The following is a 22,438-nucleotide window of genomic DNA, read 5'->3' on the forward strand; positions in this document are numbered from 1 at the left end:
CAAAGACAGCACAATTGGTGGCTTTCACATTATTTCGCTGGTATGGTTAGGCAGCAAAGTGCCCATTGAGCATGACTGATTCACATAACATTCGGTGAAGTTGTTTGGAAATGGTCGCTATTCAGCTAAACCCATTGTTCCAAACTGTGAAAATAAACGGCACTTTATTATCTTAAATATTTAAGGGAAAGGCAGCATTAAAGTGAGAAACCTTTGTCTTGGGGCAATTCATCTGCGTTACTGCCATACTTTTTCTAATCGTGAAGGCTGATATGAAATATTAATCGCTGCCTTTGAATATAGGCCTATGTCTAACAAACGCTTGTTTGTGGAGTGTTTTGATGCGGATCAATTGTCTGAATGCCTCAAAAGCATTAAGTCAGATTATGAATAAATAAGAAGCAGAACTGATAAGGCGTCATTGCGCTAAAGGAGGGGCAAGAGTTCATGTGTCTAATTTTAGACTTCAAAGACTGTGTTGCTTTTTTCATGTGTAGACATTCTTTCAAGAAATTAGGTCGAGTTCTCTACGTGATTTAGAAATTAAGAGGGTGCCTCTTTGAAATATAATCACAGAGGGGAGCATATAGAAACACATAACTTGCATTGGTTTTTGCTCTTTCATTTGAATATTAGGCCTACAGCGCTAACTCATTTGGGCTTTATGACTCTAAAAACAGAGTAAAAACCATAAATGCACTCAATAATAATAGTAATAATTAATATTACTTTATGCCTTCTGTTTTATTTTAGATTAGTCAATTATTCAATAATAAATTGTAGCCTATTAAATGAATATATTAAATACCAAAGATTTTTGGAAATGTATAAATAAACACTGGTTTTGCTCTTTAATTTACATATTAGGCCAAGGTTACTAATCTATGTCTCTAAGAGTATAAAACCAGAACTGTGTTAATAATAATAATAACTACAATAACAACAACAATAATAATGTATGCCTTCTGTTTAATATAAACTATTATAATCATGACAATTAAGCATGGCATTTGGGTAGAAACACAAATTTACCAATTAACATTTTTAATTGGTTTTGCTCTTTAATATGCATGTTAGGCCTACAGAGTTAACTAATGGACTATACTGTCTCTATAAAACAAAGAGTAAAAACCAGGAATAAGCTAAATAATGATAATAATAAGAATAGTGAATATAGGAAATTATATTCAGTATGAATATATTAATTTATTATATATGCAATAATGACAATTAATTTGTTTTTACAGAATATTCTTTACAGATATTTGTCAAATTTAATAAATCAAACGGACTTACAAATGATTGCTGAGGTTAAAATGGTTATTTGTTGCACATCTATGAGTTTCTTTTCAGCTTGTACCACTGTCCTCCCACATCTACCCAGAAGCCAAACCTGGGTAGTCATTCGCTGTAGACCTCATTGTGAGTGATGCTGATGGCAGGCACTAAGTTGTAGAAATGTGTTGCTAGGCCGACGCTGGTGTTCTCGATGTGTGTGTGTGTGTGTGGGAGGGAGATAAGTTATGCGGGAGAAGTCGTTGTTTAGCACGGTGAATCGCTCCACAGAGATCTATAGCAGCATGATGAGGAGATGAAATTAAGGTCAGCAACACCACAACTTTTCCTGTCACAGGAAAGATGCAGTGAATGGGTGGGGAGAAAACGACTTAAACTGTCCCTGGTTGTCTGCGTGGGAATCTGATTTCTGGAGTCATTAATTTTGTTCTGTAGCCATTAAAACAGCTCAGTTATGAAGGGTTGAAGCTGATGTATTATGTCAGGATAGCTGGAATCTTCTCAATGCCATAGCAGAAATTTACTGAATGTTTGTATTTTTTTATTACCTTTCAATGTGCAAAGAAAGCTGCTGCCATTTACTATTTCAAAAATCATGAATAACCTATCATTTAATAACAGTCTCTACTTGACCATGAATGTCTGTCGGTATGTCTGGTCCAGTGTTTCTTTTTTCCCTTTTGTACACCCACAGGCTCATCAGAAAGACTCAAGGGCCCATGTATTGACACTAAATGCATCAAAAAATATAAATGAAATCCAGATGAGACGTTTAACAAATGAAAAATCATTTGAGAGAACCTGAGTACAGAAACCGACTTCTGTCTTTATATAATCTTTATATATCTTCAAGTGTCATCCACATAAAATCCACATTTTGTATATATGGAACTGGATACAGTAAGCCATTAATGACAACAGTGTTGATAAGTCATGTGCTTCTGCAAACTAAGAATTTAGAGTGTATTTTATAAACATATTACACTGTAAGCCCCAATAAGTTGGCAGAACTCAAACAATTGCGGAAATCAGTTACATCAAGTTTTTTTTAAGTTAACAAACTCAAAGATTAAGTAAGTAGAACATAAATGTTTTTATCTGTACACAAGCATATAGACTAAGGGTGCATCTCAATCAGCTCACTAGATTGTGAATAAGTATATTGTACTACACATTGATGGCTCTATTTCTGGCGACATACAGCGTCACTAGTATTTATGAATAACAGGAACAAAGATATCTTTCTGACATTAGTTGTTTATGTTATTTGAAAGAACATTATAATAAATACTTTAATCGCTACATATGCAACATTTCAGCCCTAAATTAATTATAAATGTTTGCTAGATTGTTCATTACCTGTATACAGTAGCAATGTGTGTTTATGATGAAATATAGGCTAATTAATTAATTGTTTTTTTTAAACATCTATCATGACATTTATTTTTACTATGGAAGTCATTGATGGCCCACAACTGTTTGGTTATAAACATTCATCAAAATATTCCTTTGTACACAGAACAAAGACATTTATACAGGTTTGGAAAAAAGTTGACGGTGAGTAAATTATGACAGAATTAACATTTTTGGGTGTACTCTCTCTTTCATTTAAAGAGAAGACTAGTTTATTTTTTCCTTACCCCATTGGAAGATATTAGTTATTTTTTTAAGCATAATGTCACTTGATTTTGATAATTTTTTCAGAAAACAAAATGTTATGCCATTTTGCTTCTCCAGTAAATGTAGCATATCTTGATTTAAGAACGTTTGGATATATGTACGGGAAAACAAGACAAAAATACAGAGTACGATTTTTTTTGCAGAAGTATTTGCTTACTGTCACCTAACAAATTCAAATGTCTTTAGTTGCATAATTCTTACCTTATCTAACTTTGCTTGAAAAATTTGAAAATTCTAGGTTCCAAATATCACGTGTGTTCACACCATCCTTGGTGATGCAGCAACACTTTTCATTTTAAACAAATATTCCCTGAATATAACGTGTTCAGGAGCCAGTTGGTATTCACAAAAAGTGACTGAACACAAAACGCAAAACCTTCTCATTCATAAACAATATATAATGTACTGGACAGAGCTGATATCATTGGCCTGTTCAAATATCTTCACATCACACCACAATGCAATGTAAAATAAAATGCAATGTCAAAAGCTGCAGTAACTACACTTCGATGAAAATCACCATCAATTGGTCACACTATTTGTATGAGTATGCCTAAAGCACTAACAGGAGGTTGTACAAAATGACTTGCTCAAAAACTAGCTAATTTTTGGCTGTAGCCTATTTGGTGCTGTTTGCACTTGGACAAAAAAAAAAAAAAAACTCTAAATACATAATGCTCCTGTATTGAAAGATGTGTCTCTTTCTTGACAATTTGTATGCAAACTTAAGGGCTTTTCACACTTGAAATAGTTAACCCTGGGTCATCCTGGGTTTTCTTGCTTCACGTTTCACACAGCTCATAATTTACCCGAGGTTAACAATTAATCCTGGGTATTAATAAACTGACGTTTCACATTCTACATCCCTAAATCCTGGGTTAACGTTCTTATTTCCATATTTGTGGGGTCAGTGTCATTGATTGGATAAAGACAGCACTTGTTTACATAAAAGCTCTAGCCTTGTGCGTCGTATTATTGTTGAGTGTACTATCGAGTTACAGCCAACGGAATGGATACTTTCTTCGGACTATAAGGTATGAAACGGTCTCTTCGTCACTCAAATTGTCGCGTTTTCTGTCCGCATTTTGAAATTCCTCTCAAACGCTGAATTTACTGTTCATATACAATACGAGGTGTTTGGCCATGACTGTCAAGCATGTGAATATGAGGCACGCGATTGGTTATCTGTTGCTAAGCTTCTTGCTTTACATTCTAACACCGCTGCTTCACACTGTACAAGTTTGGCAACTAACCCTGCTCCAGATCAAGGTTTCATAACCCCGGGTAAAAAGCGGTGTATATAAGCATATATATAATGAATCAGGTGCAGAGTGTCCGTACATTGCAAAAAGTACATGACTACAGAAAATAGTTGTTTTAGGTGCTCTGAGATAAAAATATCACGCCTCTGAGGTAGTTTTTTTATTTTTTATTAGAAATCCTTCCTTGAATCAACATATCAAGTTGAAGTGAACACAAGACAGTCAGTATACCATACACTATCCGAGCTGTACTGCAGTAGCTGGACAGAACTATGTTATCCTTCAGCTGGTTTTCTATAGGGACCGGCTATAGTCAGTTTATGACAGGGCTCTCAGGTTCAGCAAAACCGACATGTTTGGCAAGAGTACAATTTCCCTTTCTTTTACTTAAGCTTATTTCATCTCTCTCTCCCTCTCTCTCTCTTTCTTTCTTCTTATTCTTTCCCCCTGAAACTGTCAACCCGGTGTGGTCCAAAAGTGTTCTCAGAAGCCACTCAGGGTTTGATTGCCCTCAGCAGGGACAGTGTGCCGTAGCTTATCTGTCTGTTAACTGACAGGGAGAGAAGCCACAGTAACAGATATCAGCTCCGTTACACCAAAGGAGCCCCAGGGGACACTGGTCGGTCAGTTCGACACAGCCTCTCTGACACTATACTGTGGAGACACTGCATTGTTTAATATCAGACCTGTTTTGAGAACAGATGAAGACGGAAAATTTGATCAGCGGGTAACTGACTTAATTTGGCTAATTTTATCAGAAATTACATCATACTTATGAGTTTACTTCTACAGTATATGAAGAAAAACACACCAAAATGTAATTTTGCAAGCTTGAAGCACATCTGTCAAACTTCTGTGACAGGAACATAGGGGCAAAAATAGAGTAAAACATTATTATGCTATGGCTGTAATTTTTCTTCCTATGACTTTTCCTCCTCCACAACGTGTTAAAAACATTTTTTTTTCTTGAGGCAATTTATCAAGAACAAGAGTTTCTTTTGTGTTTTGGTGGCATCAAAGCATTGGTGAGGGTTGATTCATAGTGATGTCACAGCATGCAACTGTCAGTCTGAGGGGTTCTCTGCTGAGAGATCTCCTTGACTGGCCATCTGAATCCACAGGAACATGTGCTGCCCGCTCTAGCCAACTTGACAGATAGCTGGTGTTTTCCATGCTAGAAGTCCTAATGTCTGGAGATGAGGTTAAACCTTCCACTGCCATGAAGAGAATTTCAAAATGTATTTATTATATTATTTTACTGCATATAGTATAATGCCACACACCATATGAGGGAAATGATTTATGTGAACAGATGTTGTAGAGTGTGGATGATAGTGTGTGTATTTGATTTTGAAGGTCAATGTTTTTCTACCTTTATTGTTTATGTTTCCTACGGCCCCAAGAAGACTATAAACCAATGTGCTGTTAACTTTATTATCAATTATTATTTACAATTAAAATTAGTATTTTTAGATGCTATTTTTTAATTAGTATTTTTTTTAACCAAAAATGTATTTATACTGTGAAGCAAGAGTTGGATTGCAAGTGTTATGTGATGTTAATAACCTCACATAACACTTTAGAGACGAAACATTTTTGCTCTGCCAATGGGAACAGCTAAAAAAAAATCAACTGTTATGCATCACTAAGCAACACATTGTACTGACTCGTGCGGATTCATAAAAACAGTGCTGCATCCGAATGAGCAGACCTTATAGGTGAACATGATTTCACCAAGTGCAACATGTTCCTGAATCAACATTTTTGTTGAGACTGAAACAACATTTCAATTAACCAATCAGATTTGAGGGTCAAGTTTACAGTTAGTCAAGTTTAGTCTTACAATCAGGGATAGGTGCATCTACAGTGTTATTCAGCTGTCATTTTCCTCTAATTTTTAAGTTATGGGTAGGTAATGTTGTTCCAGGATCAGCAAAATATATTGATTCAGGAACTTGTCTTTCTTGGCAAAATCACAGCAACCCTGAAGTGCGCATCAAATGGATACGTTACTATCCCATGAGGCAACTCAGATGATTTGTTAATTGCAGTGAATAAGCAAGCATGCAGGCATGGTGTTTTTGAATAAATAAGTTGAGTGAATGAATTAAATGACTTACTCTCTTGCATTTTTCCTGCATGAATTGGTGTTTTAAAATTAATCATTTGAATTAATTATTTAAATAACTTGCTATAAAAACAAAGTAATTTGTCACCATCTACTGATATAACTATACAATATGTAACCTGCAGAAAGAGTCACTGAAATATCCCTTCAACGAATGCACTGCAACTTAGCATGAGATTCACAAACATATTTAGTGTACTGTTGGTTCAAACTCATCCTGAAGACACCAAAATGTTTTTGGAAATGTCTATTACAAATTTTAAAATGACACAGAACGATGTCGTATTCTATTTTCCCCCTCAAGTGGCTGGATTAAATTTGATTTTCAACAACAACAACAACAACAGCAACAAAAAAACAGGTGAGAGAGAGAGTGATAGAAAGTAATAGAGAGAGAGAGAGAGAGAGAGAGAGAGAGAGAGCGAGAGAGAGAGAGAGAGAGAGAGAGAGAGAGAGAGAAGGAGGTGACCAAACCTGACATGTGTGAGTCATTTACATTCTGTTTCTGCTCAGGCTGCTGAGATGAAAATTAACTCCAACACCGAATTAATAAGACTCGAGTTAAGTCTGAGTGGCAGTCTATTCTCCAGTAGCATGCGGCATTTAGGATCTATTTTATGCCCTTGGCTGGGCACCTTTATCAGCCATTATATAGCCCAAATGTGCACCTCAGAAGGGCAGGGGGCTTGATGTAGGGTGGTTTAGTTGTCTCCTGTGGGAAAATGGGAAAACAGCATGAATGAGATAAAGAGACTGTGCTTAAGCTTGCGAGGAGTTGAATTCTAAAGTAACTGACGATTAAATACACTCACTGGAAAACTGTGCCTCTTTATTTTTGTCAATTCTAAAAACTCACCTACTGTACATACAATGCACTGCAGTTTTCAGCTGAACTCAATGGCAATCAAACACCATTAAATTGTATTCCTTTTCACACAAGTTATTACATGGGCAGATTATTGATTAATTACTTATTTTGTGTAGTTCAAAGCACAATGCTACATCATGGCCTATAATCGCATAGTACAGGATTTGTAAATGTAGCAAAGTTAAAGGTTCAGGGAAGAAAAAGGCAGGAACCAGCAAATGATTAATTTAATATCATTTGATATCATAAAATAAACAAACAACAAAACAAAAGTAAAGCGGCAGCCCCTCACGGACGATTGCCGCATATAAACATAACAAAACACAACATAAACAGTCCAGGCCTGGTCCTCTCTCGTCTTGCACTGTCGTCATTCCTCCTTTTGTCCTTCCGGATCTCCTTTGGTGATCCTTCTCCTCCGTCCCCACAGCTCTCGGCCCCGCCCTTTTTGCCACAGTAAATCAATACATTTTGATGTTTGTGCCACATATCCAGCTCCATATGATTGACTTTTCTGGTGTATACTAAACTTGCCCAGTAGCTCACGATAAAAGAGCCCAACGACTTGTAAGCAAGCTAAAATGGAATGGTTGCTTCAGTAAATGCGTTTTATCTCACGTTTGATTTTGTTCACACTATCGGTTAGGTTCAGGCTAGTGTTTAACTTAGTGTACTTTATTTTCAAACACAACAGAGCATTCACCTTTTATTGCCGCTCACTTGGACATTTCATCTCCAAACTGTTGCAATACCTACTACAACCAACATAATAAAACAATGCCAGATTAACATATATCTGGTTTCTAATAAAACTGAATGCATTTTAGAGGCACTCATTGGACATTTCACTTTGAAAGTGTCATGAGTGGGTGAACCTGTGCCTACATACTGTTAAAAGGTTTTGGATCAACCACATGGTCACAATGGCGAATATACTTGCTCCCCCACACACACTTATGTTGACCCAGTGTCATCTGTCAGAGGAGCCGTGGAATATGTGAGGTCTTTATGACATCATTAATCACTGTCAACCACACACAGCAGCAGAACCATATCAATACCGCACAGAACAGCATATCTGTGTTTGTCTTTACCTCTGTCTTCTGCAACATATTGCCATCACATGTTGGAGACAGTCAAAAGAAGATTATATAATTTTCTGCTTGATTGACGTAGCATTTGGCAATGCAGTATAATGGAAGTGTATAGAAAAACTTGTTCAGATTGTATTGTGGGCAACAGAAAAGAATCTTTTCCGTCGATTATTCAAATGAGATCTGACACAAAAATCTTACATAAGTAAAAAGAATGGAAAGCAAAACTCGATATGTGTGGGAAGGCTGATTTCCTTTGAAGACTGCAAACCAACTATGCAAACAGCCTTTGGATAGCACTAGTTTTCATTTTAGCCATTAAAAGTTTGACAATTTCTGTAAGCTGAAGTAAGACACACCATCACCTTCCTCAGAAACAGATGGGGAGGTTTTGTGGCTTCAACACTACACAGACAGGTAAAGTGCAGAAGTGGATTTTTTACTACTCATGTTTATGCATGAACAAGCATAGATTTCATCCACACAGTCACATTCTGCTGTAAAAAAAATGAACTGGTCTAAAGATCTGAGAGTTTAAAAGTTAAAACCCCTGAGATGAGTCTTACCTCCAGTGGCCTGAAAGATTTGGGGAAATCAGTCTGACTGAATGACTGTGAGGCTGTGAGGCTCAGTACATCTGATTTACATTATATCCCATTATCTCTGGTTGTCCACTCAGCAGATATATTTTATTACTGAGATCTCCTTTAAAACGCAAGAGGGGTATATTAACTAAAAATGAAGATTCAAAGCCAGCTGAGAATCACTTTCAAATTATTGGACCCATTGCAGACATTTAAGCAGTGTGATGTTTTACTTTAAGCATAATTAACACTGCATTATTCTAAAGTTAAGCTCTATGCAGATCTAATAGAGCAACATAATTGTGCCCTTTATCCTGGTTTTCACACCTTTAATATAAAGGAACACAGAATATGATGATCTATTCGCAAAGGACCCCCTCCCCAAAATATAAAGGCCCATATTGTGTGAGAAATCTAATACATGCGAGACTTGATTTTTCCCAAAGTTATAGAATGACTTTTACATTGTCATTGTACTAAAGGAAATTATAGTATTAAATAAATTAGGCCTGCTATATATATATATTGCTTTCCAATATTTATATATACACTGAACAAAATTATACACACAACACTTTTGTTTTTGCCCCATATTTCATGAGCTGAACTCAAAGATCTAACACTTTTTCTATGTACACAAAAGGCCTATTTCTCTCAAATATTGTTCTCAAATCTGTCTAAATCTGTGATAGTGAACACTTCTCCTTTGCCGAGATAATCCATCTACCTCCACCTTTTTGAGAGAAAACCAGTCAGTATCTGGTGTGACCACCATTTGCATCACGCAGTGCAACACATCACCTTCGCATAGAGTTCATCAGGTTGTTGATTGTGGCCTGTGGAATGTTGGTCCACACCTCTTCAATGCCTGTGCGAAGTTGCTGGATATTGGCAGGACCTGGAACACGCTGTCGTATACGCCGATCCAGAGCATCTCAAACATGCTCAATGGGTGACATGTACGCGAGTATGCTGGCCAGGAATTGTGTTTTAATGTATGGCACAACAATGGGCCTCAGGATCTCGTCACGGTCTCTCTGTGCATTCAAAATGCCATCAATAAAATGCACCTGTGTTCCTTGTCCATAACATACGCCTGCCCATACCATAACCCCACCGCCAGCATGGGCTACTCGATCCACAACGTTGACATCAGCAAACCGCTCACCCACACTACGCCATACACGCTCTCTGCCATCTGCCCTGTACAGTGAAAACCGGGATTCATCCATGAAGAGAACACCTCTCCAAAGTGCCAGATGCCATAGAATGTATTCGATTATGGCCTTTTATTGTGGCCAGCCTAAGGCACACCTGTGCAATAATCATGTTGTCTAATCAGCATCTTGTTATACCACACCTGTGAGGTGGATGGATTATCTCGGCAAAGGTGAAGTGCTCACTAACACAGATTTGTGGACAATATTTGAGAGAAATAGGCCTTTTGTGTACATAGAAAAAGTATTAGATCTTTGAGTTCAGCTCATGAAAAATGGGGGCAAAAACAAAAGTGTTGCGTTTATAATTTGTTCAGTATATATATATACACAGAGGCACACATCTTTTGCAGGATGAAATTTATTATACTGTTTTTAATGAATTTAAGTAAATATTTATTTTTTAAATCCAGATAACATTTTATATTATTATCAATAGTCAAATGATGCAAAATCCTGTAAAACTTATTGTGCAAAAGAAATTAAATCGACATCATAAGTTAACACATTAGACTGACAGCCCTACAAATAATTAGCCCTAAAAATTATATTTTTTTATTTGCCATGGGCCCCCCGTACCACAGTTTGAAAACCCTTAAGCAAGGATTTACATCCTGATTTTGCGGAGTTAGATGAGTTCCTGGATCAACACATTTAGTTGATCCTGGAACAACATTACAGTCTGAAACCATATCCTTACCCCTAAACCTAACCCTACACATAAGATATCCCTAAAATCTTAGGGAAATGATAGGTAAATAACACCGATGTAGAAGCACCTAACCCTGTTTGTAAGCCTAAACGTGACAAGACAAAGATGTTGATTCAGGAAAATGCACTTGGTGAAATCAGATTCTGCAAGGATAGGGGGCTAGTAATAATTATATAATACAAGAAATGCAACTCAAATTTTACAATAAAGAAAATGCAATAAAATTATAAATGACAAAACCAAGTGGGACGACAAAAGATAATTTTTTGTGTTGATGACAGATTGTTGCCATTTCATAAAGAGATGTCAAATGAGAATTTTTGACTTAGAAATCAGACCTTTTAAAACAATTTGGCCCTGCAATGGCATCTAATTTTTACACTGAAACTAAGATCCTCTGAGTCAATTGTGATCAATGGCATAGCTGTGTTCTAAACCATTTTTGTTAATGCTTCAATCTATTTTCATTTATTTCCAATTTGTCCAGAGCTCTCATCGACTTAATTAATGTTAACAGGAAACAAATGCATATTTTTGCTGAGCCACGTGGTCTACAGTTCTGCCCACATGATTCATGACTGCACTGAACACACATATACAACCATGTGCTCTTACACACTCACACAGCTGCATGGTGGGCAAAAGAGTTTAACTTTGCCTTAGCAGTGAGCAGAGGTTGCAGAGGGAGTGTGAAAAGTTCGTTTGGATTAATCTAGAAAAAATAAAAATCCAGAACAAACTATAAAGCTGCACATGCTCCTCAGGGACCTGTATCTTCCTCCTGATTTACATAAAGGTCCGTGCATCAAAAGTAGCAGATGCCCTTTTTAAAATATTAATGCACAGCTAGTTTCTCTCTCCCTCATTGCTTTGTAGCACCTTCTATCAAAGGCTGTGAGAGAGAGGGAGAGGAGAGGGAATACTGTGTGTGTGTGTGTGTGTGTGTGTGTGTGTGTGTGTGTGTGTGTGTGTGTGTGTGTGTGTGTGTGTGTGTGTTTTTGGGTTTGTCTGTGTTTAGTGTTCTTTCAGTTTTGGCCCATTTTCCGTCGTAATTTTCGCTGGCCGGCTTGGCAACTTCACGGTGCGCATTTCATTGTCACTCAGACAGCAGCCATTTCGCTTATCTTTCTGGAAGAAAATGAAACAGTCTAGTCTGGTTTAAAATGGAGTTAATGTAAGCATGAATGTATTGGACAGGTTGTTGTTATATACCGTATAGCAACGGGGTGAAGATGTCGGTTGTCTACATAAGCTGCGAAAAATGCAGTCAGTGCAGTTTCATAGAGCCCTCCGTCTGAGAGAGTTTATGAGTCACTGCGTTTCCTCACTTCCAGAAAGTTTGAGTTGTTTCTGACCCAGAGGCTTCACAGCAGGGAAAAAAATAAATAAATATTTGATTGTCATTAAAGGAACAATTAGTTAAAATGGGGGAAAAAGTCTTTATTTACTCACCCCCCTGTCATTCCAAACCCGCATGACTTTCTTTCCTCCGTGGAACATTAAAGGTGAATTTATGACGAATGTCTTGGCCACTTTCGTTAATGAAAGTGAACAAAAACCAATGCTGTCAAGCTGCAAAATATCAGAATAAAAGAAATTCTAAATCTTTTAACTTGAGTTCTGTGTTTTTTAAACATGTCATGCACAGAATGCTGCAAAAGTCGGTTGTCCGTCTAGTGCTTGTTTGCAAAAACGCATTTTGGGTGCATGGACCCTAAAAGTATCATAAAAGTGGTCCATAGGATGCCATGTATTCCAATTCACTGAAAATGAAAGTTCATGAGAGAAAAAGCACTGTTTTATTAATTAACAATTACATTTTTTGAATAAATTGATCCAGTTCACAATATAGGATTAGCTTAACTTTCAACAGAGGTTTGAAAGAAAGTGATATTTGAAATTCTCATTTTGCATTCCACAGAAGAAAGTCAGGTTTGTAATGACATGAGGGGAGTATATGATGACAGAAATTTCATTTAAGGTGATCTATCCTTTTTAAAGTCGACATTAAACGAAAGTTGCGATAGTATTTTCTTCCTTATTCTCAAAGAAGAAAAAGTGTTGGACGGGATTTGATTTTGTCCATCGGGAACTGATTGCATTGTTGGATCCGTGTGGTTTGCTATTGCTGTGATGTCATGTGATTGACAGGTTTCCCTGCCCTTGTGCCAGTAAACACGTCATCTGAGAAGAGAAGAGATATAGTTGCAAGAGAGAGGGAAAGTTGTATTTGATTAAAGATTACAAGGGCACATACATTAAAAAAATAATAAAGTGCACGGATAAATCCTTTATAATACATACTGCAATGTTCAAAAAACAAGAATTGTCAATTTTGATTTCATGGTGACTTTAATTAAACTGCCCAAGTGTAAACAAGCTCTTTGACAGTAACTCTTCTTATAGTATTTATGTTCCGTGCAGCTTATTATCAATATGTGTCTTGTTATAAATCTTTCTTTTTGCTTGTTGTTTTCACACAGAACCTTCACATTTCTTTGGGCACAGACTAAATAAAGAGAGGCTTTGCCTTCTGCAGTGTTCAATTTGCAGTTTTTTGATAGGACACTGCTCTTGATGTTCAATCTTTTGCACACACAGACAATAAAACACAGAGACACACACACGGACACAGCTGTTTCAATATCCTTAGGCTTTAAAGACAGGACATGAGAGGATTTGTGGGCAAGTACTGTTGTGTCCTTACACATCATATGTGATTGTTATTTTCGGTGTATGCTCAGAGGGAATAGCAATAAATCAAATTAAAAAGTAATTTCTCCCCAGTGGTCCTCCCCAAAGTAATTTCTGCTTCATTTTTCATCACATTAACTTAGTCATTTATCATGTTTTATTGTAGTCTGTGTAATGGTCTGATCAGAGAAATTTTAAACAAAGGTGTGTATGGAGGTCTACCTCATTAAATTGAGTAATTTTGTTACTCGATTATTTTTCTGAATTGGCCTATTTCCAAAAATGGCTAACAATACTACTGAGCACACAAAACCCTGTGAATCTGCCCAAATGTTACGCGCTCCGTGCAAATTTCACAGACATTGATTGTGCTTCCTCGTTCATTTATTTTCTACTCTATAAATACAACAGTAGTCAATAATCATATTTTGCTCCATGCGACTGTATAGTCACATAACCCGGTTTAATATCCCACCATAATTAGTTAAGCTCCCCTCCATCTGCTTCTAATCAAAAACAGGGGCTGTTTCACATAACTGCTATGAAACATACAGCAAAGGCTTGTGTACTGAGCCTTCAACATGATTCTCAAAGCTAGCTCTCAAAACGTCACTCTTTTATACGAGTACTCTGGTAGACAAGTGTAGAAACAAACCACAAAGCTGTTTATGAAGTGTAACTCACTCTGATGACAGAGTAATTTACGGGGCTACTGCCTATACTCCTGTGTCTCATTCCGCATCATAACCTCCCCGTATAATCTACTTGCCCATAAATGAATACGTCCCTATAGTACGATAATGCACTCAAGGGACTGGAACTAAATAGGGCAGTTTGTAGATTTCTTAAGCCAGATTTATTCTTTCAGTTTAGAATAGCATACTTGGCTATCTATTAATCTACTGGTGAAAGGAGAGAGAATCAGTACCGATGCAACAACATTTGTTCTGTAAAAAGTTTAATGCATTAAGAATATGCAGTGACATTCTTCCATGGGCCTGTGTCCTACTCCAGTGGTCAGCTCCTACACTGGGAACTCAGTGGCCCTTGTCTATGCTGTTCATGAACTGCACTGCTTCAGCAAGTTTAGGTAATGTAATCTTTGATTGATTTTCCTCCCTCTTTTCAATAATGTTTTAGCTGTGCTTCGAGGCGCAAACGGCAAGATGAAAAACTTTGCCTTGGCCACCTGCCTAATTACCTGTGTGCTTACCAGGTGATTTTTTTTGTTTGTTTTAGGGTTTGACAGTTAATTTCACAATATACAGCTTTTAAATAATTCTGAAGTTCGGGGAGAAAAGCAATTTCCCACATCCGAGGGGCTCGTGCACCCAGTGTATTTGGAGATGGTTGGATTTATCGTCCTCTACCAGTGTTTAAGGTTGCATTTCCTTAAGTTGGCTCTAAACGATACTCATTAAACAAAAAGTTTCTCCGTAACCGTACCTCACCGATCAGGGAGGATGGTCCGATCCAAGTGTATTGGACACGCTCACATGTGCAAGACCTTGAGCAGCACTCAGACTTGTGCCAGACTGGAATCTATTTCCACACCCAGAAGGTTCCAAAGCCCTTGGGAGGAGCGGCAAACCCAAGCCTGTGCTGCTGCAGTCTGCTTCCCAGCCAGTCCCCCTGAGGCTCCTAATCATAGCTGCAAACCCAGGAATCAGGGTCAGCGAATGCAAAGCAGAATTTAACCGAACGAAACCCACAGCACCCCAGCAATCACATTCATTGCAGACTGACTCCTTTCTTTGCCGAGAGTCCCAGTATGCATTGTTATAGCCCCAGTATGCTTTGCATATATTTATGTAAACATAAAACCACTGTAGCGTTTTGAGACATAGCGATATTGAAAGGAATGGAGATTCAGATGTCTCTCCATTCATCCACTGATACAGACACATGTCCTATCCAATCGGAAGATGTCAACATAATTTAAAGAATAAAATGCTGCCGTACAGATGTTTTATTTTTTTTATTTCTTTGTTCACAAAATGTCTGTTGCATGTAACATTGACAAACACCACAGTTTGTGTAATCAGAGAGTTTTGCTGGCTCTGTGATTACCAACAGTGCTTGGTGCCCGAGTACATTATAACCCTGTCTCCTGCACATTCTGATGTCAATTAAAAAGGCTTTTTTAAACGTCTTTCCTCATCAATCAACATAGGGACTACATTAGCGTTCAGTCCATGCCATGCAACTCCATTCCAGATGATTTCCTCCCAATCTATCATGACAGGATCCACCAAGGTTTCCACTTTAAAGCTTTGGGTATTGGATGCAATTTACAATATTTCCTGCTGGTACACGGGGCCTTCCTGGGATTTCATAAGGAAGCAATTAGAAACAAACTGATGTAAATACAGCCATAACAATGACTTAGGCTTGAAGGTATTGCTTTGAGGGAAGAAGGTAAACACAGTTGAATTAGATTAGGGTTATTAGGGCCTACCTTGATTTTAAAGAGGGAAATAATTAAATAAAACAAAACAAAAAGGAAGCCGTCATTCATCGAACTTGTCATTTAAGGTAAAAATCAGCTTGTTCAAATTTGCATTGCATTGGGTAAAGCTTTCTATTGGTCACTTGTAAAACTTGATAGTGAAATCGAATACTAACAAAAAGTTGTTTTTTCTATTTCATCAAAGAAGACAGATTTTTTTTTGATAATTTAAGCAACATGCTAGTCAGAATGTTACTTACTATATGTAAATAGCCTGTCTAGTTACATGTTTCTAAAATAATTAGTTGCTAAATTACTATTAGCAACTATATATTAATTAAATATATAAAATGTTTGTAAATACATAAAAATACACTTTCTTGTCAACTAAAATTTTATTTTCTTCAAAAATGTTTTTTTTTAAATGAATGGATACATGATCTTTTCATCAAAACACTGAAAAAAAGAGAAAAAAAGAAAAATGAACACTGCTGGAGGAGGACACGATGGAGAAATGCAGTTGCTCGAACACGTGTTTGCTTTAACACTCGGTATGTGCAGTTTCATTGAAGTTGTTGTGTAACAGCAGTGCTTAGGGGAAACTTTCATTTGCAAAAAATGAGATCAAAACTCATCAGATCAATCAGCCACATCGAGCAACACAAGAACCCTGCTGTGGACGCAATGTCATGCACTTAAATGGCCACCAGCGCACAATGACACACAAACACCAGCTCACCCCACAGTGTTTTTCTCCAGGCAGAGACTACATTTGAGCGACTGCACTCAGGACAACCTAGCCTCGTAGAGTGACAAGTTTAGTCAGACTTTTTCCAGAACAATGGGAGCTCGACAGCCCAATGTACAATTCTACTAATTTACCATGTCCATGGCAACCAAGTGTTATTGCGCAGCAGGTTACAAACTAAAAATATGTTGTACAGCTGAAAGCTCTTGGGATGAAAATGTGTAAAGAATAAGTAGAGCAACAATGAAAAAAGAAAAAGGACACTGTGAGGTTAACGTCTGCTTTTTCTACAGCACAGACCTTCACACTCTATCACAAATACAAATCAATTCATGCCCTGAACTCAACCCAGGGTTTACTGATTCCAGTGAGAGTAAATGAGGTCATGGCCATGATATCTCTTTTTTGTTGTTGTTTTTTTTTTTGTCATTTTATGCCCTATTACTTTGCCAATGTTTCTGGATGCTAGGATATACTTCTAGTACAGTATAATTGTTTATAGACCTAACCAAATTTTTTTATTTTATTTGAAACAGCTGTATTAATTATTTAAAAAAACACGTGATATAAATGAAACAATTAATAATGCCCCCTAACATGTAACATATGTAAATTCCTATATAAGTTGTTTTCCTATTATTAGAGCAATTCAAGTTTCAGCGTCATTGTTTGTATCAATCCGCTTATGTCTGTCAATTAATGGCGAGTATTTTCCACTGAGGCTTTCTGAAGGTTACATAGTCAGTCTTTTAACCATCCACTCAACCAGTTTGTTCAAAAGCTTATTCATTCATTAACAAAACAAGCAAGTACCTCATTAAATCATTATTTCAAATGACTCGAGGGTGTAGAGTTACATTCAAGCTATTTTAAGGCAAGAATATATTTTTTTTTTTTCAAGGAAAAAACGTTTAAATGTCATTTTGGTAATCAAAGATTTTTAAAGGGGTCATTGGATGCCCATTTTCCACAAGTTGGTATGATTCTTTAGGGTCTTCATGTAAAGTTTGTAACATACTTTGGTTTAAATCCTCAACGGTTGTGTAAAACAACACCCTTTTTACCTCCTCAAAAATAGCTCTGTTCACAGCGACGTGTTTCAGTGCATGTCTCTTTAAATGATAATGAGCAACTGCTCACCCTACCCCTCTCTTCCGTGGGGGGTGTCAACACAAGACACGTAAAGTGATGCCTTGGCAAACTGCCTTGGCAGACAGTATACAAATGGTTGAGGGCGGAAATATAATAATACGGGACAGTCAGTGGTCGTGGGCGGAGCATGAACAATATGAAATCATATTGCTCAGAAAATCCAAACAGCTTGATTATTGAGAGTGTTTAAGCTTTTTGAGGATAAAAAAAAGAGGAGTGAATGGATTTTTTTCATTGTATGGTGGTTGTGTCCACACACTGCAAAGACACATTTATATGCAAACACCATATAAAAGTGAATTTTGCATCGATGACCCCTTTAAGGGATATAATTATTGACTATAGGGGGACTTTACTAAAATCTAAATAAGGGACTGACAGCCTTAATTTCAACAACTGCAATATGCACTATATAAAATACACGTGTTGCCCATGTCAATATAGAGCTAATGGACATATCCTGTCATTGCGAGCTGGGAGCCTGTGAGAATGCCACGTTTAACATAGCTCAGAGGAAGCTATCCTGTGGTGAAGATGTGCATATCTGCACGTTGCCTCACTCATACCTTTAATGTGTGTTGTACCCTTGGGCCACTTGTGTGAAATTGACATTAATGAGAACAAATTGTCGCGAAGAGATACAGGAGTAAATTCCACTTGACTTTTTAAACTCGGGTGAACTCCAGGTAACCTCTAGAAGTTGAACGCATGTGACGAGACATTTTTCACAACTTTGTGAAAATTCTGGCTGTCAGAAACCGGAAAGTCTCAAGAAGATGTAAACCTAACACTTTACAATACAAACATCTAACTTCAAGGTGGTATCTTATGGATGTTTTTGAGGGTCAATTACATGCAGCATTTTTTACCCACAAACTACTTAAGGCTGAAGAAGGAGAGAATGAGAAAGACTCGAAGTGAGTGAGACAAACCACACATGCCTCTCCATAAAAGAGTAAAAACTTCCTGTTACCCTGACATTTGAAGGGACTGCTCCCTCAAAAGATTTAACTGATACCTATTTTCTGTCAGAGTCTCACCAGAAAGAGTAACTGAGCACCCCCCGCCCAATCCGCATCTATATTTAGATCTTGCTCTCCAGAGTAAAACACGCCAGTATCACACATTAGCAACAGTCTCCTGCTGTTTAGCTCTCTATGACTAGCAGATTGGATGTTTGCGAAAAGTACCCACTCATTAGCAAGTGATGGAGCGGAGGGTTAGATGTGCAACTTTGCACTCAGCTTCAAGATTCTGTCAGATGCTGCAACATGTTTTTTAAAAACATTTTTATAAAGTAAATCAGAGACAACCTAATTAATCATATACACTTTTGTCGGCTGTAGAGCATGGTGTATGACAGCGCTGGTTGTTAAAGTTAGTACAGGGGAGACTGTCTTGGGCTAGTTGTCACATGGAGAAGCTGTCGCAGTAACTAAGGTTTTGAGCTTGTTTTCTCTGTTGGTTTTAAATTAAATTAAACTATTCATATATGTCAAGATGGGACATGTTGTCACATTGATATGTGGGCGCAAGTGCTTTATGTTTTAATTTTACACAATTGATATGTTTAATTCATAATTTTGAATCAGAAATGATGGAATGACAGATTTAATCTTCAGTAGAAGGTGCTTGCAGAACAGCTTTTGTGCATACTATAAATTTTTGCACATGTTAAATTGACTGTACCTTTTTCCCTGGCAGCCAAAGAAATAATTTAGTCGCTTTTCCTTCACAGTAAAAACTTAAATGTATCAGAAACTGACTTAAAAAAAAAAACCTTGGAGACATTTATTGGAGCAAAAAGTGTGATCGTTCTGGCATTTCCTTGTAACATATCAAATAAATGGATCAACCGTAATGTAAATGACTTAGACTTATGTAATTTTATATCATTATAAAATTATGTTAAACTATCATTATTATTATTTGAACAAATAACAATGAGTATAAACCCCACGATTGGCAGTGGCACCCATACAGTGTCCAGATTAGCTGTGACAGTGGTTCTTATCGAGACACCCCAGACAGCTCTTGGTATTATAAAAGTGATCTAAATCAAACATATTGACAGTGAAAGCTCCTTGATTGCATTACATGCTATGACCCTCTTGAGCACATGCTGGGCTGCTAGTGCTAATCAGATGCTACACAGTTTAGTCCTTGTAGCTGAACTGTTAACGAATAAAATCCATTTTCTGTCAGGCACAAAGCACAAGGAACGAGGTGCTACTGTCAACATGGCCACCATGTTTTATGGTGACAGACAGTTAGCATTAAATAAAAGCATTTAAACTGAAATTTTGTTTGATATTTTTGCTTTTTGTTTGCATGTATGTGCCTGGATGATTGGTTAATTTTGATAACCCTCTTTTCAAAACCTGTGAATTCCTCGTACACATTTTTTTTTAATGAAAGGAATGTATGTTTCAATATTTTTTCTTTAATATGACAACTGTTTTTTGTTTTAAATATTTGATTCTAATCTAATCTATAGAATAAAATCTACATATTCTAATCATATCCCGTTTTTGAGTGCTCATATAGCAAGTGCCCGAAATGTAACCAAGTTTGTACCATTACGATAAAGTAAAAAAAGAAAAGAAAAAGGAGGTTTGGCCTAATAAAATACCCACTCATTAGCAAGTGATAGAGCAGAGGGTTAGATGTGCAATGTTTTTTGTTTTTTTAAAGGGTCACTCCACCCATTTGCATTAAGAGGTCCATTGTTAGACAACCAGTCATACTATTGAATGGTCGTGCAACATTCTTTCATTTTCCCCTGAGACGAGAGAAATCTACTATTTACCCTTTTCACTTCCTCCTACAATGACGCAAAAATCGTCATTTGACGTCATTGTAGGAGGAAGTGTAAAAAGGGGGGATTTCTGTATAGACTACAAGCACAAATTCCCCCCCTTTCAAACCCGCCCATAGGGGGTTGTGCCTAATGCGCTAACAGAGCTATCACAGATCAGTGGGTGGGACTTCACTTGCAGATACTGAAAGCAATATCAGCCATCTTGTTTATAAGCTAAGCTAACAAGCGCTGTGGATATAGGAAGTTACGACAATGACGGAAGAAACTAAACATGATATGGAAGTAGAGGATTTTGAAATTCTGCTGCTCGAATCCGCTGTTCGTGGCTATCTTTACGAGCCGCAATATAGTGAAGAGCAGCTGAGGCTGATGGAGGATCAGGAGGCGGCTGCCTGTCGCGGACGAGGAGCCCGGACTGGGTCGAGCTGAGGCGGGCTGCTGGTGCGTGTGCTCTCGCTGTGCGCTACGGACACAGATAGAGTCCGTCTGCTGCAGAGAATTTCAACGATCGCAATTTCTCCTGGACGAAATCTCTGAATCAGACGACCACACGGACGTTTGTGTTGTGATGTGAACCATCCTAGTTTCGCCTGACTGAACATCCAGGTATCATGCAATAATTCACCATATAGAAAGAAATACAAACGAGAAATTCACTAATGTTTGCCAATGTAACGGGGTTCGTTGTTGTGGGAAGGAGGCTGGAACCGGCGAACATTTGAACGTTTTCATAGTAAAATAAACAAATACAAAACAAAAGTATAAGCCAGCTGGCCACACACAACAGAAACAAAACATAAAATCAGGCCTGTTCCTTTTGTGCTTCCGCTCCTCCGTGAGAGATATGAGACCGCTGCACAGGTGTCATTCATTATCACTCGCGTCGTCCTCTCACGTCCCTCGCCCTCGTCCTGCTCGCCACAGCCAACTAACTAGACATTTTTTGTGAAATGAATTTCAAACTCATTTGGCAGCTAGCCTTCTTGTAGACGGAAGAGTGATTTCTCTGATGTTTGCGCTGTTCTGGATTAGTGGGAGTGGCTTGCGGAGCTGCATTATGGGAGTTGTTGTCTTACATACAAATGCGCCCCAAAGTTATTTTCTGTCTTTTCTCGGTCAAGAGGGCACCAAATTCAAAATTTCTTTTACATTTCGACTACATATATAACCCACTTTCAATAAAGATTAATGTTGAAATGGGTGGAGTGACCCTTTAAGTAAATCAGAAACAACCTAATTGTTCAGATCCACTTTTGTCAGCTGTAGAGCATGTTACTATATATATATATATATATATGGATCTTGAATTAAAGGGGGCATATGATGCACAATTCACTTCCCTTTCAGGGAACTCGAGCTGCGTGAAACGTTGTGGGAACGCCCCTGCGTGAGTGCGTCATGAAGCACGTATGAAATCAGTCCAATGGCGAGACGGAACGTCATAGGCGGGTGACGTCATCGACCAGGAAACTATATAAGCACCCCCAAAACACAAGCGCATCAGCTTCTGAGTCTTCAGAAAGCGCTCTGTGTATGAAAAAGTCTGTGTCTCAAGTGTTTTTGTCTGTCCTTAGAAATTGCTAGGCAGGAGTTTTTCATATATAAAAATTATAAAAAGAGACTATATATATATCATGGCGAGCGGACAGCAGTTCAGAAAGTGTGTTCATCCCTGCCCACGTTATATTACGGGTGGGGACACACACAATCTGTGTGTTGTTTGTTTGGGAGTG

Source organism: Siphateles boraxobius, unplaced genomic scaffold (assembly GCF_051911475.1).
Source record: "Siphateles boraxobius isolate OS27281-9 unplaced genomic scaffold, OSU_SipBor_1 8, whole genome shotgun sequence".
Classification (NCBI taxonomy): Eukaryota; Metazoa; Chordata; class Actinopteri; order Cypriniformes; family Leuciscidae; genus Siphateles; species Siphateles boraxobius.